Consider the following 20,363-nt stretch of genomic DNA (forward strand, 5'->3'; position numbering starts at 1 on the left):
TAATGCTTCCAATTTTTAATTTATATTTGCTCTACAAATGGAATTCCTCCAGTGGACATAATGAATTTCTAATATCCTTTTACATTGAAACACAAAATTTTGGAAGCACATATTTACCACCAAACAGTATATCTTTAAAAAAATTTAAAGCTGAGAATTATCATGAGTTTCCTTGAGAGTACAGACAACATTATTATAGTAGAGAGAAAAACTGCAGGTACATTCTTTAATAGTCCATTAGCCATTTTAAACATAGGTAATTTTGTCCCTTTTCTGGTTTCATAATTAAAACTTCTCCTGCCATTTAGAGTAAACACAATTTCAGCCACAGGAGACAAGAATGACCAGTTCAAGTTCAAGGGTTCACTGCACATGAATATCCATAAATGCCCCTTGACAGTCTCGGTAGTATAATGAACTTTGCAATTACTCAGCAGGCCATCACCACAATACATGAACATAATGATTCCAACGTCAAACAACAAAACATTTTACAAATAATACCAACCAACTGTTACAGTTCACATAGGACTTTTGGAAACTAATTAAATTGCAACAGTTCCTCTTAAATCTTTATAAATTTGCAGGGAGTTTTGCTTTACTGAGCTATGCTTATGGGAAATAATTATTAGAAAAAGGTGTTGGCATTATATACAATTGGGAGATGCCAATTAGCAAAACCCTCCTTCAAAATGACACCAGTTAATTCCAGCATGAGCCCTCAGAGAGAAATAGCCTCTCTCTGAAACAAATGCTAGTGCCTCATTGTCTTCAGGAATGTCTCCAATCATCTTACAGAAAACCTCCTGGGGTAAATGTTTCTGGCCCTGCTTTCCTGTTGCCTCTACAGTGAAGAAATGATTTTTACTAAATTAATCCATGTGAATAATAGTATACTCTGGTGGTTTTTCCACTGTGGAAAGTTTAACTCTGCAAGGCAATCTTTGACATAATACAAAGTATTGAACTTAAAAATAATACACAGATAAAAGGCAATTAATTATTAGCACATCTATTAAAAAGTATAAAACATATTGGACAATGTATATGCATATGTGCTTAAAAGTAGGCAATTTACTTAACTGAGTGATCTGGGGATTAAAGTACAAGACTGAAAGTGAAAACATTTATATTCTATTTAAGATAGTCTATTTTAACTCATGTTTTCCCAATCAATAAGCTGAAGATTGCTGATGCGCAAAGTACACTGGCATATAGGTAATAAGTAAGTTTGCAATTTTTAACTTGGTAAAGAGCAGCTACTCTGCTATTTTCATCACAAAGGGGTATTGTTACTCTGGACATCTTCAGAACAACCTTGAGATCATGGCTTCACATTTATTATCCAGTTAAAAAGGAAAGTTCCCTCCTCAGAATCACATATTGAGGAAAAAGCATGTGGAATTTGGTCTTGAGAAACTGAGAAACTGTGGTTTTCTTTCATTCACGTTTTATTCAGAAAATCTCAGATAACTGATTTAACATTTCGGATTCCAAGAAATTAATACATGAATCGATTAGTATTTGTACTCCTAATTTTATTTTCAATTTTTCAATAAAACATATAAGAAGAAAATAAGTCAATGAGGAACAGGTTCTTCTGGGTTTGGAAACCAATATTTCTTTTCAACATGTTTTACAAAAAATTTAGTGGATTTTCTGACCCAAAAAGAGCATCACACCTTTTTTGTTTTGTTTTGTTTTGTTTGGCCATAAAGAAAGAAGGAATAACTTGGATGACAGATAACTTTAATATTTAGTTAAGAAAAATCTGACTCACTTTTAAAAAATACAGACTTTTAAATGTGTGTGTGTGTGTGTGTGTGTGTGTGTGTATAACCATAGCACAGTTCACCACATTTTCCAAAATGAGATTCAGAATAATCCTGATAAATTATCATTTTTATCTATAAAAATATAGACATTATTTGAAAAACTTTTAATGTTATCTAAAAATAGAAACAATAAAGACTTTTCTTCAGAAAAATGAAAAAGACTAGTAACATAAGATATAAAGAAACTGTAATTAGAAATGATGAGAAATTGTGCTTTAGGTGGATAGTCCTGATGAACAGCAGGCTATTTTGTAACTTTACAGAGGTACAGCTTTACAACTGTGTTCTGAAGTCCATACCTTTCTGTAATATTAGGATTATTCCTAATATTATAATTTGCGGTTTAATTTCTAAGATTACAGAATCAAGTAGATCATGTATATGACCAAAATTCTATCAATTAAAAGTTTCAAATATCAACTCCTATATAATACACAAAGTATTGTTCTATAAAGTAAGCAAAGATATACTGTATACATTGATTACACAAGGGGCCCTGATGTGTTGTCAAGTGTTCTTGTGACATATAAAAAATGCAATCATAAATCTATGCTAGCTAGAGTAAAACCTAAACAATTATATTTGCTATCTTAAAATAGGTTAAGACTATCAAGTCTTCCAAATTCATAGCACAAGTTTGAGCAATGTTCTTCACTTTTTCTTGATAAACTAAACTATGATACACAGAACTATTGAAAGGTAAAAGGGGTCAAATACATTGTGACAGAAAGAAATCTAACTGTGGGCAGTGAACACACAATAAGATATAAATATGACTTACTGTTGAATTATACACTTGAAACTTATTGTATTTTGTTAACCAATGTCATCCTAATAAAAAAAAGGTTAAAAAAAACATTCCAATGAACTGAAACTTTGATCACAATTGTACAACAGGTATCCAAAAATCATTCCTAACAAAAATGATATTTCTAAAAATCACCTTGATATTTAAAAACTGAAGACTAAATCTATCCTATTCACCTTCTCTCCTTCAAAGTGTTTTGGAACCTACTGAAACAGCAACTTCTGGCAAATGATTCATAGCAAAAATTCATTGCAAAATGCTGAGTATGTCGAGATATGTCATCTTTTCACAAAAAAAGGAATAAAGAAATGAAGGAATAAATGCCCACTGGCCAAGTCCTTAGCATTTTTACTCCCTATAAGAGATATTTTCTGTTCACAAATCATTAGGTATTTCTTAATACCTCTCTTTCACCCAGGTCTCATATCCATTATATCCATTACATCAAGACTTGGTAATACTACATCCCAAATTGAACCACTGCTCACCACTTCCACTGCAAAAACTCTAGACCAAGATACCATCATGCATCTTACAGAACTTTGTATGAGTCTCCTCTTTAGTCTACTAATCCCACTACATCATGCCACTGACAGAGTTCTCCACTTAGCAACCAGAGTTAAATCTACAATGTGTAAATCACATATTTCCCTGCATAAAACCTCCAATTACAAACAAAACCACACTCACTCCTATGGCCTATATGATTTGGCCTCTGCCTGCTTTTCTGAACTCATTTCCTATCACTTTCCTCTTTGTCCAAAATGTTCCATGAATGCTAGTTTTCTGCCTATCTTTCAAACACATCATATTAATTTCCTTTCACTGTCCCTATACTTGTTCCTATAACTTATTCTAATTATTTAGAATTTTGGCTCCATGACCATCCTAAGAAAACTTTTCTAACTCATTTTATATTCTCTGAATGGTTGATCTCTCTCTGGCCTGATAATCTTTGTTCATGTATTTATGTCTGCCACCTTGTGAATACAGCATTTTGGAGGGAAGTACTTTGTCATGTTTACTAAAGTCCAAAACATCTATAACTGTGTCTGGCATACAACTGGCAAAATTGACATGAATAGAATGAATAAAGTTGGCTTACGTGTGTTCATATTTTATTTATAAGTACAATAAACCCTTGATGTTTGTGTTCTGGAATGGCCTGGATCACAGACTGAGTAACCAGGAGGGCAACCTTCACAGCAGTAGATGTGATAGGTTCCAGAGTTAGGTACCAGGACCAGACGCCTGTCTTACAATAGGATGAGGCTTCTAAAAGCTTTCTCGAACACTGACTTGAGAAGATAGAGACAGTCTGTAGCATCCTAGAGGGTGGGGGAAACCCTGAAAGGCTGAGTCACTCATTTGGCATACAAAATTTTAATCTGAAATGCATGAAATATCTTCAGTTGTCAATATCAATCATCTCTAATCATCAGAGAAAAAAAAGGGAATTTTCTAAGTGCAAGATCAGATTAATTAATGTTACTGCCTCCTTTAATACACAAAGTATATGCAGTGTACAAATACAGATTCTAATTTATTAGCTACTAGAGTCATCATTATTCAAGTAGCTAAGAATGTTGGCGTCAGGGGCTAAATTATAGACAGATTCAGCAACTCTGAATTCAACAGTACTAGGAATAAGTAGTGTCATCTTACTAGACTTTAAAATAAAATTTTTAGTGTGGTCTAACAGAAAGTGCCTTGGAATAAGAGTCACAGATACCCTTATTAATTGCTCTACTGCAATTAATTCCTGTTCTTGGTAGAAAACAGAAATCCCCTTATGCCTCACAATACTGTCACACACTGAACAAATGACATATCATATATGAAAGCTTATAACCTGTAAGATATTGCACAAAATTAAAGTCCTCACATTAGAACTTGTTGTAATATGTACTTCCTCATTCATGTGTATAAACATGCATATATTAAAATATATTTTGTGTGAGAGGTCTGTTTCATTTGTGGTATATGCTTCAAAACCAGAGAACCCAAAAATGTATTACACAAACGCATATAAACACATCTTAAAAGAAGCGAGTGTTGAAGGCTTGCCATCATTGCTTCTAGATCTGAAGCAAGTTCAAGGGTCTCTGACATAAGAGTTGGAAAGAACATATAAATTTAAAACATTTTACCATAGTAGAAGTTTTGTTGGCAGGCATGTGCTGTATAGAAGGTAGAGGTCTCTTAGGAAAGAGAAGAAAGGTATGGAGGAATGTTTTGGGAGTATGTGTGTTTAAACTGGAAACATGTTAGGTTTCATTTATTTTGAGCCTTATGGGCTTTTCACTGGAAATGGGAAATACTCTCACATGAAGAAGAATAAAATTAGTGGCAATTTATGACAAATAAGATATACTATGCTTATAGAGGTAAAGAAAGCATTTGAAGTTTTCCTCAACTATAAGTTTAGAATATAATCCTACTAACAAGGTAGTTTTATATACTATATCTAACTTGAGCTCTAAGATATTATTGGAAATCCATACCACAGGTCGTCTTGCAATACATCAGGTCATTCTCTTTTCCTCTGTCATAAGGAAAACAGACTTTATAGCAAATCTTTTTAATTCATTTAAACTAGCAGTAGTAGTTTTATGGCAATATACTACTTTAATGTCATTTTAATAAAGTCACATTTAGAACTAAATTACCATATTCGTTTTATAAACTTAAATTTCATAAATTGCATTAATGCCACAGAAATGGACTCTGTAGGTACATGTGCTTATAAACATCACAGAAATAAAAATATTTTCCTGTCATAGAACGTAATATTATAACTCTAGACTGGGCAGATCACGTGACTTTCCAAAGATTAAATAGCAAAGGTCACCTAAAACTTCTACACAATGTTCTTCAATTTTAAATTTTATTTCAGATATTGAACATCTGCTGAAATTCACACACAATAAACCTTGTTCCAAATGATTATACATGATTTCTACTGTCATTTAAAAAGAAGCACACCCTAACAGAATTTAAGAAATGCCGATTAAGGTAGTTACTTACTCAGAGTAGTTAGAAAACACATCTGTTTTGGAATGCTTACCTAGTAACTGCACAAAAAGGTATTTTCTAACAGCCTCTACTAAGACTTGCTTCCAAACAGGGAGTTTTCATGTTTTCTTTCCAATTAAACAAAGTGGCCCTTTAACAACCATATGGCCCTGTGCTCTCAAAGAAGTTTCATTCAGCATCTATTTTTAGACACAGATTTCCTTATAAAATATACTGCAGTCACTGAACTGAATGAGCCTTCGTGTTCTGTGGACAAAGCCTCCTGCCATCTAAAAAGTCCTCTACAGCATTGCTGGCCACAGGGCCTGTCCTACTTCTTCTCTCCCAGGGAATAAGACAAAAAAGTACTAAATTGTTTTTCAAACGTTATGTTTCATTCATTTACAAAGTATTTTTTGGGAGGGGGATACATGTGCTAACAGAAATCTTGCCCGCTTCTCACATACTCAGTACATACTAATTTTCTGTCAAGCTCTTTAAATATAACATGCTTTGTCAATAATACCTGAGAAGAAACCAGTTTGAAAAATAAACAAACACCTCTATTTCAGCCAATATTCAAACAGCATTAACAGTATGAACTTTAAATTTCTTAGATACAGTGGTGGATTCAGAGATATTTTTATGCTCCATCTCTCTCTCTCTCTCTCTCTCTCACACACACACACACGCGCACACACACACACACTATATATATATATATAGTGTGTATATATATACATATATATGTATGTATGTGTGTGTGTGTATATATATACACATACATGAAAACTCCCCATTTGGAAGCAAGTCTTAGTAGAGGCTGTTAGAAAATACATATATATATGTACACACACACACACACACACACATATAGTCTGTATAAAATAGTAAATAATTTTTAAATTTTTACATGACATGTCTGCCCTATTATACAGGTAAGTCAATGGGAACTGATTTAGTGACTTTCAGTAAACCAACAATGAATACCAGAACATCAAGAAAGGGCATTTGATATATATCACTCAACATATAAGTAGTTGATTAGTGTCATGAAAAAAGAAAAGATGAAATTTAAAATTTTTAATCTGGAATCAAGCTACTGTTTTCATAGTAAGTAAATACCTGGTTAAAATTTATCTATGATCATAAGTTAACAAAAAAAATCACATAAGAATAAAAGATGAGGACGAATTTTTCAAATCTGATGAACTAAGGGTTGTATTTAGTTCCTGGATCAAAATCCTCTTGAAAATCTCTAACATATAGCTACTCTACACCAAGGCAATCATACAGGCTTTATAAACACAACAGTATGAAATATGGCACAAGGCACCTGTACTAGTCACACTACATTCTTTCTAGGCTAAGTAAGTACTGTGCTTTCTTCCATTTTGACTATAAATATAGTAAACACTGAAAGAAAAACCTATAAAGAATTTGCAACTTATTTTCTAGGATATCTCAGATGATTTCCCCTGAGTCACTTTTTCCCCCTCAGTTTTATTGAAATATAATTGATATATAAATTTTATTAGTTTAAGGTATACAATGCAATGATTTAACATATATATACATATGTATATAGTGAAATGATTATCACATTTAACCATCTAGTTTACTATTATTTTAGTTAACATCCATCACTTCACATGAGTCACTTTTATTTCTGCAACACGAGAATTTATCATTTGAAAAGGAGGGGGAAAAATTAGGAATGTGTTATTTATTAGTTAGTCCCACACAACCCAATACTTGCATACCCACATGATTGTTTCTTTAAGTGTAAATTTCTTCAGGAAATTTCCAGCATCTCCACAGTCCATTGATCATAAGTAAGTGATGTTTCATCAGTACTAGGCCTCGGTGGGGTACGTCATTAAGGGGACTGTCCCGTGCATTTTATGCTGTTCAGCAGCATTCGGCATTTCTACACTCTAGATGCCAGTAGCACCTCCTCTCTCCCAGTGGTAAAAATAAAAAATGTCTCCAGATATTGCCAAATGTTCCCTGGTTGGGGGAAGAGGCAAAACTACCCTTCAGTTGTCTTAATTATTACCACAGATTTAAATGAGAACCTCAGATTTGAATTTTCACTTAAATTGTAAACATAAATTAAGTCGAAAGAATCTCTGATTAGGTACAAAATTATTATAATCAAACCATTATGTATTAAACTACAAATATATAATTCACATCCAAGTTTACATAAATTTAAGCTTTTATCTTAAATAACACACTAAATTTTATCAAGTGACCAATGGTGGAAGCAACTACTTCTATTTTCTAAAAATATCACCCAATTAAAATGTTTCCTTTCACCATTTGAGGAAGATTTATTTTGGTTTTGGTCTGGCCCAAAATGGCTAGAAGTAAGTACAGGAAGTTTTATCTGAAAAATGAACATGGACCAAGTCTTATAAGTTGGCCCTAGTGCTATTTCCTATCATAGCTCCTGTTTGTTTACATTGGAGTTCTTATAAATTGGGTGTTATTTCCTTTCCACTAAGTTTCAAGGTATTAACAGCCAACGAGGTGTTTTCTGGCGTCTTCCTCCTTTTCTCCTGCTTCCCCCAAATAAATAATGCATTGCTTGAAACACAATTTTAAGACTCGTCCCCAAACTTGAAAACTATTATAAATTTATTTTACCTAAACTCACCTTTATACCAGAATCTCTTTAAAATGAAAATGAGCAAAACATGCATCTTCTAGTAGGTACCTCCTTTCCAACAGAACCATTTATCTAGTCATTTCACAGCTAAAACTTGCAAATTCTTAAGTAAATCAGTTCCATTTATTTTGACTTCCTGCCTAGGCTCTTCCTTCCAGAGAAAACATTACTCTAATATTTTCATCTATTAAGTACTCAAAAAGTTAAATGTCTCTATTTAAACAAAATTTCTTACCCTCACTTCAAAAAAAAAAAAAAGGCACAATTAAAGGAAGCACAGATTCATTTCCTTTCTCTGAATAGAGTTATACTCCTTTAGTTTTAAAGAAGTACATAGTGCTTTCTGTGAATTAATAACTAAAGTAGTAAAACAACTGACTTTGTATACAATATATAGCAGTGTCTGATAGTTAAAAAACTGTCCTTAACCACTGAACTTCCAGTGAGAAAAGCTGTTGAAAGTTCATGCACCCCAAATGCACATTCATTATAATTAAACAAGAAGATTACACAGACATTGCTGACAAGGATTATCAAAATAAAACGGCGCCATCTGCCCCTTGCTCTCCCATTAATTAGTACAGAGTCTGAGGTGCCAATTAACAAGAAGCAGAAAAGGATCAGTAAACACAGCACAAGCTGAACTTGAAGATTAACTCTTCCAGTTCGGGTCCCATTTCTTAACCATTTTATGTGGATTTGTCTATGCAAGCCAAAACTAAATTTTAAGGTATAATATATAACTATCACACACACACACACATATATATATATATACATATATACATATACATGTATATATATTATATATACACATACACATATTATAAATATATATTTTTAGAAAAATAGTTTTATTAGGAAGATATTTCAGCTGTTTGAAATAATTTCTAAAATAGCTGTCCAAAAGTTCAGATAATTCCATGAACAAGTGGCCATTTATTATTTCACAGGGATACAAAATACTAAATAATTCAGGTAATTCCAGTGACTAAAATACTTTCACATTATAAATTACAAATATGTGGTAGTTAATATTAACTCTAGAAAACAACTAGAGTACTGTATGGTAAGTAGTAACTAGCACCCACCCCACTCCACGCCCCCAACCCCACCTCTGGCCCCCTGGCTACTAAATAACACTTTATAGGCCTGTGACCACAATTTTTTTAAAGTGAATAAAGTAAATAGCTTCATTGTTGGTTTTATGGAACTATTATTAGTTACTTTTAAATTTGACTATTAACTCTTTTTAAAAAATGCTTTCCAAACACAAGATATATATTTCCAAATAATTCCCAAGTTGATCCGTAACTCCTCTATAGATTGTATTATTATTCTGAAAATCTAAAATTATTTCTCAAAAAATAAGCATTGTAAATGCAAATCATGAACAAAATTATCAATAAAATGTAAATTATATTGTTACATGTACACAAGAGATTGACATGCATTCTTCAATAACTGTATTTCATCAATAAATATTTGTTTAATCTGAATAATAAAATTTATTTTACTTAATGTGACTTGATTTTATTAAAAATATACTATTTTCCTCTGTTTACCTATTTTACAGCAGTATTTTTGTTTTTCATGTGGCTGTAAGTATATCTAATCACTAGAGTCACGATAACTATAGAGAATGTGTCCTATAACAATAATATTTGCAAATCTTGTTGAATGAAATATAGAACCTCGGCATTAGAAAAAGCTACCCCAAGGCCATTTTAAGATCTAAATTCCCCAATGACATTACAGCATACATTCTGATACATGGGAATAATAACCTCAAAGAGTTACTGAAAGAATTAAATTAGATTACATGTTCAAGAAGATGTTTTAAAGCCCACAGTGAAATGTTGATGCTAAGTGGAAACTTATTCATCTGCCTGGGAAACAGTTAAAACATTACCTGTGACAGGCAACACTCCAAACACCTATCTTTGTGTCACATTGCTCTAGTCATTAGGTCTAGAATGGAGACTAAGAATTTGTATTTTTAAGAAGCACATCTGATGATTCTAATACAAGTAATATCTGACCCACACCAGTATTAGTCTTAGATATGGAAAAATGGGGTCCCTATTTTAAGGTCTGCATTTTGGAGGTACTGGCTCCATTCTCTTTGGGCTGTATGCCCTACCATCTACTAGGAATCCATGGTACCAACAAATGTGCCTAACAGGACCTCACCATACGTCCTTTCAGATCACAACCTGCATACCTGGGACCATGGAATTCTCTTCCCAAAGAACTAGAGTACACAACCCTAGACCCAAAGGACGGCCAAGAGCAACTAGTTATTGGCTATGTGAGACAAAAATTTGGACAAAAGGGCTTAGATGTCCACATAGATGTAAGACAAATCCCTGCGTGCAGCAAGAAGGCAGTGGGAGAAGAACAAGGGTGCTGGGCCATGGGCCAGGGTCAGATCATCTCACCCAAGCAGTTCAGCACAGAATTCAGATAAATCTGGGAACTCTACTTTGGAACAACCTAGTCTTCCAACTTCAGTTTCATATGAGGAACTCAAAAGAGCAATGTCGCCAGGGAGGAAAAATGTCTGCATGGGTTGCTGAATATTGACAAGAAATCTTACAAGCCCCTTGGGCATCACATGTAATATCTCCTTAGGCAGTGAGTTAAGGAAAGAGCCCAAGGTGGATAAGCTGCTGAATCTTGGGTGTGGAAGAACGAACCTCTTATACAAAGAAAAAGAAAGTACATGTTTCTCTGTGGCTTGTCAAATGTTTGGAAGAAGAGACTGAAATACCAAAAAAAAAAAGAGGGTAAGTTCTCTTCCCTACCCTTCTGTTTTGTCTGGTTAGTGCAGCTAGATCTGCCTAGAATAAATCATTGTGCTTGGTGGAAAAATAATCATTTTGAATATGTGCTATCCACAGTAATCTGGCATAAACTGTTGCTTTACATATATTTTTCTAATTGTGGGTTAGATAGTATATTTGTAAGGGCAAGAGGATAAATATACTTTATAATATTGTGTTAGCTTAATGTATAACTTTTAAATATTTTGACATATGGTCTGTAGCTCTCCATTTGTATTCTTGCCCCAGACTCTGAAAAAGTTAGGAGTAGATTTGGAAAACACTTCGCAAACACCTTGTTAAAGCTTCTGTCTCTCTCTCTCTTTCCCATGTCCTTGTCTCTTATCCCTGCAATTCATATATAATTACATAACACAATATGCTGCAAAGATAACAACCTCTTCCATATTTTTGAATATACCAGAAAGAGTTGCAAAGAAATTATAAAAAGTATTAAACAATCTCTGTCATAGTAACGAATGGCAAAACATGAAAATACCAAGCTACATATCCATAAAGTGGAAGAAAAAAGAAAGATGAAAGCAAATACTCAACAACTTTACCATAACTGAGTAAATCAAGACAAGTATAACACATGGATCTGGCTTTAGAAGAGCTTAAAGATAAGCAGGAGACACAACCTTTACTGAAATAATTGCCACCACCTATCAAGATATCTGGAGGACAGAAGGTAAGACAGTACTATTCATTGAATGTATCAATAAATAAATTAAACAATGAACTAACAATTCTACTCAGACAATATTAGTTTGTTAAGCAATATCACCCTAGACTTAAGTACAGAAGCCCACACTCTAGTCTAGAGAAGTGTCAAACTTTTTGTCCTCAGTATTCCTTTACATTCTTAAGAAAATATTAAGGACACCAAAGAACTTTTGTTTCTTTATTTTTTGTCGATTTATTTTGTTTATGATTCATTTATTTACCATATTAAAAATTAAAGCTAAAGCACTTATAAAATATTTATTAATTCATTTTAAAATAACAATGTTGAATCTGAACCATAACAATAAAATATTTGTATTCTATTACATTAAAATACATTCTACTACATTGTACTTTGAATAGATCTTTTATCACATAATTTTATAACATCAGGCATTGATCATTTGGAAAACATCAGTGCACTGACTCATGCGGAACTTGCACAAGTTAACGTTTCCTTACACAACAAAAACTCACATATGCTGACATCACCACCAATATCATCAGAAAAGATTTTAAATATTTGGATACTCTAAGGCTCATGGTGCCAATAAGAAGTTTTCCAAAATTTGAGCTACCTGAATTTTGACTTGCAAGCTCAAACTTTATCAGCAACATGAATACTGTCATTTTTTTTCCTTGACAGGTTCACTTCATTCATTTTAAGAATATGTCCATGTAATATCCAAGTCTACATTGTCATAGTTTGTCCATCAGCCATTCTTTCAATTAAAAATAATGACCCATTAAAAAGGTACTAGTTCAGCAACAATATCTTGAGTAAAGCCATTGTTTTACTTTCAGTATACAGCACCTACAGTATGTAGGATGAAGCGTACTTTCATTTCATCACTATTAAAAGGGCATGTACTAAAGGGTGGAGATTTTTAAATTAATAATTTTGATTACCTTATCAAGGATATTTTTAAGTTAAATGTTCATTTTGTTCTTGTAGGCTATGGCAGTGAAGGACACCGTGGTGAACAGCAGGTCTGTTGCCACCACCTTTGTGGGTGCTGAGGTGCCGGCAGTTTTCCCTACCACAGCTTTCAGATCATCGGAGCAAATACTGACACAGTGAAAAATGCAAATACCACCTCGGCATTACTATTAAAAATAGTTCTGAATTCGCAAATGCCCTAAAAGCTTCTTGGAGAGCTTTTCGAGTTCCATTGACCATGCTTTAGGACCACTATTCTGGCTGCCCTTTCTCCTTAAGTATCAAAGAGCCCATTGGAACAAATAAACAGCTCCCCAACCCAACCCCACCCCACAACTCTTGTGGATGACACTCCGTGTAGTACACAACCATTTTGTTCTTAGCAGAGAATCTTTTTTAACTAATATGTAGGGGAAAAAATCATCGCGAAATATTGACATTTCAAAAAGGCATCAGTATTGAAATCAGGAGATGAGTACAAATGGACCCTGGCAGTAAAAACTTACAATTCTAATTACTTAATTTCCAGAAAGCCGTTTTATGTCTAAAAAATTAAAAGTGTAGATGGTCCCTTTTAGAATACTAATGTTATAATGATAAAATCAGATAAATGGTCCAGTATAATCTTATCCTACGATACCCAATAATCCCGAAGCCTTCTTCCCTAATCAGGTTGATGAATTTTTACTCTATAAAAACTGCAATATAAATTGAAAAGGAATGTCACTCAATTATCTAACTGAATATTAGTTGGAATTCAGCATAATATTAAAATTTAAATCAATTCATCAAGTTAATATAGGTGAGTTTTTTCATTATTTCTTAAATCATGGGTAGTTGAACTCAGAAAAGTCTGTCTTTATTAACTAAATTATTCTTAATAGCCTTGAATCTACATTTCTTGGGTTGATTTTATCAATTTTAAAATACTTCTGAACTTGGATGCCTATATAACATTTGCTGAATTAACAAATATTGATACTACTCACAGAATTTAGAATCAGGAGAGACTTTAGAGTTAATCTAGTAACAGAATGCAAATATGCTGACATTCTTACTTGTTCTCTCAACTATTGCAGAATAATTTATTAATTCATTTAACACATATCTATTTAGTACATACAACCTATCAGGCGTCACTCTAAGCTCCAGATACACAACAATGTATAAAACAAAGTCCCTGGCCTAATTTATCACTGTATTTTTTTCTACAGAAACACACATAGCCTCAGAATACTAAAAACACTGTACCAAAGAACTACTACTAACCAAATTTGCCACCCAGATCCAGTTAAATACCTTTATTTGAGGCTTATAAAGGGTCCGAGATGATGCAAGATGCTATAGGAGACCCCAAAGAAGTAAAAGATGGTAGTTTCCATGGGCAAAAACAAACAAACAAACAAACAAAAAAATCCCTGTAATCTAATGAAGATAATACATACATAAAGCAAATGTATAATATAAACAGTACGATAAAACGCTAATTTTAGAACATAAAATAACAAATACAAAAGACAGCTAGATTTCAATGTAGGTTGATGACTTCAAATAATATCTTTTTCAAATTCGAAACCTCTTTACCCTATTTTCTGCTATTCCCACGCATCAGTAGTACTGTTCCAGAAGTTTACATTTTCTGATTTTGTTTAATCATGTTTAAGAACACTATTTGCCTCCATATATACAAAAATAATACATATGAAATCCTGAGAAGCAGGACAGTCTCAGGACCTGTTTTCTCATGCAAGTCAGCCTTTTTCTAAGAACAAATAACTAGCCTGGGAGGCATCTCTGCATGGGGTGGGCTGGCTCATATGAGAAGCCTATTCATGTGGGTCCTTTAGTACTCACCCGTACCTGTAAGTCAGCCAAGGAAGCAAATGTCCGTGTTTTCTCAAAGGAAAATCAGATAAAAATAATGTTATCCAAAATAAAATCAGTTGGAGGAAATACATGAGGAACTAGACTTACAGGGCTCAAACTCAAGAACTAACTATAAAAATAAAATACTGCGACTTTTACATAATCAAATTAGATCAATATAGGGTCACTGTTTGATGAGAAAAATAACTTTTGAAAATCATATTTACTAAATCTGTTTTTCTGTTTTGTACCTCTTCCTAATTCACCCTAAAGGACATACAATGTCATTTCAGTTGAAGAACTAGTTATTTGATGAAAAGGTTGCATAATATTTTAAACACAAGACAAAGACACTTAAAAACAACAAACAACATAAATCTCCTCTTTAAAAAACTGACATCAACATTTTCGATATTACAAAGTCTAGTCTTCTAGGAATTCCCTTAAAAAATGCTTTACTTATTTCAGATAGGTCCCTATTTCTTTTTATGGGAGACAGCTTTACTAACCTAAACAGTGTTACTTATTAAGAAACTCTTTTCTTAGAAATTTTGTTCCTTCCCCTAAGTACTATTGTGCTATAGTGTCTTTGTGTACTTATAATTCAGCCTCTGTTATAAAAGTCTATATTTAAGATATAGTAAATGAAAGACAGATGTTTAAAACATTGGGTCCACAATGAAGTTATAAAGACTGCTAGCAGAGTAAATTCTGTGATTAAATTTAGTCTGACTTTGCAATAAGGGTATTTATACAGGTGGAAAAGCACCGAAAATAAATGTCCTATGCTAATATTAAGTCAAAATCAATATTAATTAGAAGCAGCACAGATATAGTTATATTAAAATATCTAAAGCCTAGGTCAAATGTTTATGCTTAAAACCACAAATGTATCAAGTATATCAAGAATCAGTTTTTCTCAAATTAATGAACACTGTAAATCAGTGAAATAATCCACGATTTATTCAATTGCGACCTTTGACAATTACTGCCTCACTTTCTCCTGCCTAAAACATATAGCTTTCCTCTGATACACCTAAGTTCCTGAAAATATTTGAGCATCAGGACATAGTCTTCTTTAACTGATCCCTTATTTCTTTCATTGTCTAATATATTCATGGGAATAGTTATTCAAATCTCTTCATGGAACCAGGCATTTTAACCTAATATGTTAAGAAAATGAGCAGGGATATTTTTTTTTTTTCATTTTTGAATGGTTAATAAACTTTCAAGGTATCCATCAGGGATGTTTCAGGATGGGGGATCTACACATAAAATTTATAACTAAAGAGCAATGCCCATTTTCTACTTATCTATGAAATTCTTCCATCAATATCTTAAGTAGAATATATGAGGCAAGAAGTCTAGTCATCAATCCTGTCCATTCTTCTCTTCTTCCTTAGCAAGAGAACCTGGTTTTTCAGGGCAGCAATATACCCAGCTAAAAGACTATGATGTGGTCATTTGATTACAAACTAGCCATGAAATGTAACCAGAGGAGGGACATCTTAAATGCTGATTATAGGAAGGTACTTGACGAGGAGGTTCATCATTTGTCCATATGATCTCTCCTTCACCTCCACCTCTTTCTTGCTGCCTAGAAATTGGACATGACAGCTGAAGCTGTAATAGCCAATGAGGACCATAATGTGTCTTTGAAGATGCAAGCCATGTGCTAGGTTGGTAGAGCAGAAAATAAAAAGCGACTAGATCTCTGATGTCTATTGAACTGCCACATCCTGCCTGGATTGTCTACCTCTGGACTTCTTTATATGAAAGAGAAATAAAGTTTTATTTTTCTACCATTATTTCCAGTTTGTGTCAGTTGCGTCCAAATGCAATCCCTGAATGATAGCATACATCCAGAATATGAGAAATTAACATACATATTATGCCTTGATGCCTAAAGAGGGTTGTCCTAGCATTTGCATCACCTAAGAAGATGTAAGCCTAACATATCTTTGATCTATGTGGACACTGAAACTCATTCTGAAAAAAAAAAAAAAAAAACCTCCCTTAGCTCTTACTGAATATGTGAGTGGTTTTCTTATTATAAAACATAAGGTAGAGATAAACATTGCTCTGTATTAAAGGGTTTTAGAATTCTTGGTTACCTAGCAAAGATTATTTCAATTTCCTGGAGTTTAAAGAGCTGGACGAAGTAAGAAGCAAGTAAATCTAAATAGGGACCAAGTAATTTCTGAGGAGCAGATACTCCCAACTCTATTCTCTTTGAAATTCAACAGTATTGGAATTTTTTTATGAACTGGGATGATTCTGAAAGCAAAAGACATGAAGACACTGAAAATAAAAGAAAAGAGCATTAAAATTAGGTCCTATATTTTTGAGCTGTTAGAGGAAACTGATTCCAATATAGTGGATAACTGAGGATGGAAGTATCTCCAAAACAGAAAGAATACAGCTTCAGGGCAAGCAAGGACCTCGTCCAGCAGGAGTAGAAAACACTAATTAACAACCACCCCCAAGATTGTATGTAAACAGTTTTCAGGAGTGATACACAGTGGCAGGTACAGAGTAACAGCAGTAGGAAAGATGATGAGTATAATTTTCTAAGTATGAGATGACTATACCTATACATGTAGATGTAAAACTATTAATATCTTTCCTCTAAAACAGGTCCTTCCTATATTTTCTATCTTGAGAAACCATACCAGCATCCATCCAATTGGCCAGGTCAGACAACTTGTAAGTATCTGTCACTATTCCTTCTCTATGCCCCTCAATCTGTTTGATTTATGCTATTTAAAAAGTCTTCAAAGTTTCCCCTATCTTCCAGCTCTCTACCTCCGTCTTAAGTCCTTGTCTTCATCAGGTCTCGATATGCTATAGTATGCCTGTCTACTGAGGAGATTCCCAACTCTGGTCAGTTGTTCTCCACACCAACAGAGAAACTCTTCTCAGGTGAAAAATGTGGAAATTGAGGCCCCACAAGGTTAACTAATTCGTTAAAGTTCATACAATTACTTGGTGGGAGAGATAGGCCCAGAGCTTAGGCTCTCTAACTTCAGACCCTACCCTTTTAACCTCTTATCAAACGATTAAGCTTCCCTCAGATATATTATCAAAGTAGAGAATGAGATTATCTTCAAAACCTGCCACATACTCTGTAAATGTTTCTTAAATATCATATTTCCTCAATTCTGTGAAGTCAACTTCAGTCTACTGTGAGTTCTCCTTTGGAAAGAAGAAACTACCTCATTAAACACATATGTGCATTACAAGATAAATAGCAACATGTGTAAGAATATTCACCTCAAGATAAAAGAAAACAGTTGTCAACAACAGCGTCTACAACACTGCAGGTGTGACGCTGTGTCCTTATATAAAAGCTGGACTGTTTGGGGATACTTAGGTACACCCCAGGTCACAGAGGGATAATCTTCCACACAACTGAATACTTATTTCAGTAAAACAGCAGCCCAGACAGCTTTCAATAAAAATAGTACACTAGGTGACAAACAGAAATAATTTTTTAAAAACTCATCCTAACTTAATAAAGAATAGCAAAATGAGCCTGGTATCACTGTAGCATAAAGAAAGGTTCATTGCAAACTCAAAGGTCATGGGTAGATAGCACAGCTCAAGCAAAAGTTTGGGAAAATATCATCATTTATTCTTTCTTAATTTATATTCATACACATATGTGATATCAACATAGTTCATAATTGAAATTTTAAAATGCATATATAACATACTTGTTATATATGTGTGTGTTATATAACAAGTATATATACATATATATACATATAACACACACACATATACACACATACATGTATGTATATGCATGTAAAATTTGTTCTTCCCAAAAAGCTAATAATAAATTGACGTTGGCTTCATGGAACTGAGTAAAAGTATACTTATGTTCAATTTCAACTTGCCAATTCAGTTGTACCAATTTACATTCACATTAACAATGTATAAGAGTATCTGCTGTTTTACATTCACACCAACATTTGGTATATTTCAGACTTATATTTTTAACATGGTGGGTCAGAAATAGCATGTCACTTTAGTTTTAATTTACATTTCTCTAATTACTGAGTTTCAGCAAGTTTTCATAATGATTACTTGGATTTTCCTTTTGAAATTTCTCTTCATTTTTTATATTAGCTGGTTTTTACCTTTCTTATTGATTCATAGGATCTTTACTATATTTTATACACTAATCCGATTTTCAGCCTTTCTTATTCTTTCATAGTAACCTTTGATTACCACACTTTTTTTTCATTTTAATGTTGCTGTATTTATTAATCTTTTTCTTTATGGTTTTCTCTGTTTATGCCTAATCATAAGAATTCTTATCTCACCCTAAAATAATAAATACATCCTTTTCTAAATATTTTAAAGTATTATTTTTCATAGTTAAGTCTTTCATACTTAATCTGTTTTTATTTATGGAATGAAGTGAGTAGATATCAATTTTAATTTTCCAGATGGATAACTAATCACTGATTGTACTGGCAGCTTGGATTCACTGGGACTCAAAAGAAGAGAGTCCACATGGGCTGGTGATGTCTCCCATGGATAGATGCCATAAAAAGTTGAAGCCCACCACCAATTATTACAGATGATAAGAGAGAGAAGAAATAGAGTAAGGGAAAAGAAAACCAATTTGATAAATTTGCTCTATTTAAATTTGTATGACTTTTTACATAGTTTATAGAACTCCTCGTAGTTATGCTGTCATTAGTTCACCCCATATAGTGAGATGACATTCAGTAATTTAAACTTGCCTGTATTCCTTATAAACTCTATAGACATACCAACACAGCTTATGGAAATCTTTAGAAAAATATTAGTATTAGCACGTATACTGATTAAGAATTTCTGTGATAATTCAGTAGTTTTCAAACTAGACTCCCATATAATTCCACAAATTCAATACAGGTGTTCTGCCACTGTAATAATATTAAATTCTTTTCTCAGTTTCAGAAACAACTAAAATAAATTCATAAAATTTTCTCAGTATTAACACTCTTAATTATTTTCTTAAATGACTTGCACCTGCTACTCATTAGTTTTACTGGTGTCTGGTATGGGTTATATATAATTACATATTTAGTTCTTTACATTTTCATATATTATAATTAAGCTAATCAACTTTAATAAGTATTCTGGTAAGGTCAAAACACTTGGCTTTTCTATCTAAGATCTTCACCCCATCCTCATTTTTTATGTCAATTTTTTTTCATTCATAGAATACATATACTTGCTTCATATATAGCATTTGGTGAGCGAAAGCTCAAAAGAAATGCTGGATGTGAAAATGCTTTTAAAATGTAAAACATTTTAAAAAGAGGAGTATAATTTATAATAACCTTAAATTATATCTTACAAATATGGGGCTAGAACAGTCATGGAAAATTCAACAATTCTTAAAGGTCAGTTTTATTTATAGTATTAATTTTTTCCATATTGTCTTTAAACAAAAAAACAGGTTTCTTAACAAGACTAAAAATAAAATTTATTTGTTTAAATGTTCTTTCCTGCTCCTCATAATTTCTAATAACGTTCCTGAAAAGCAGAGCCTGAAAAAGGGAAAAAAATTAATCTATAAGCAGTGTAACTCATCTCCAAATAATATGAAAATATCTACTTTCATAATGGTATGACCTAAAAATTCATGCCCTCATAGTGTGATTTATAACTA

General features: G+C 33.0%; 1 protein-coding gene across 10 annotated transcripts in view; it reads right to left on the bottom strand.

Annotated features, from left to right (window-relative positions):
• The window catches only part of BMPR1B (bone morphogenetic protein receptor type 1B), a 326,532-nt gene that overhangs the window by 106,209 nt on the left and 199,960 nt on the right, over positions 1-20,363 (bottom strand). The gene's annotated exons all lie outside the window — the stretch shown is intronic.

Source organism: Rousettus aegyptiacus, unplaced genomic scaffold (genome assembly GCF_014176215.1).
Source record: "Rousettus aegyptiacus isolate mRouAeg1 unplaced genomic scaffold, mRouAeg1.p scaffold_m13_p_10, whole genome shotgun sequence".
Taxonomy (NCBI): domain Eukaryota; kingdom Metazoa; phylum Chordata; class Mammalia; order Chiroptera; family Pteropodidae; genus Rousettus; species Rousettus aegyptiacus.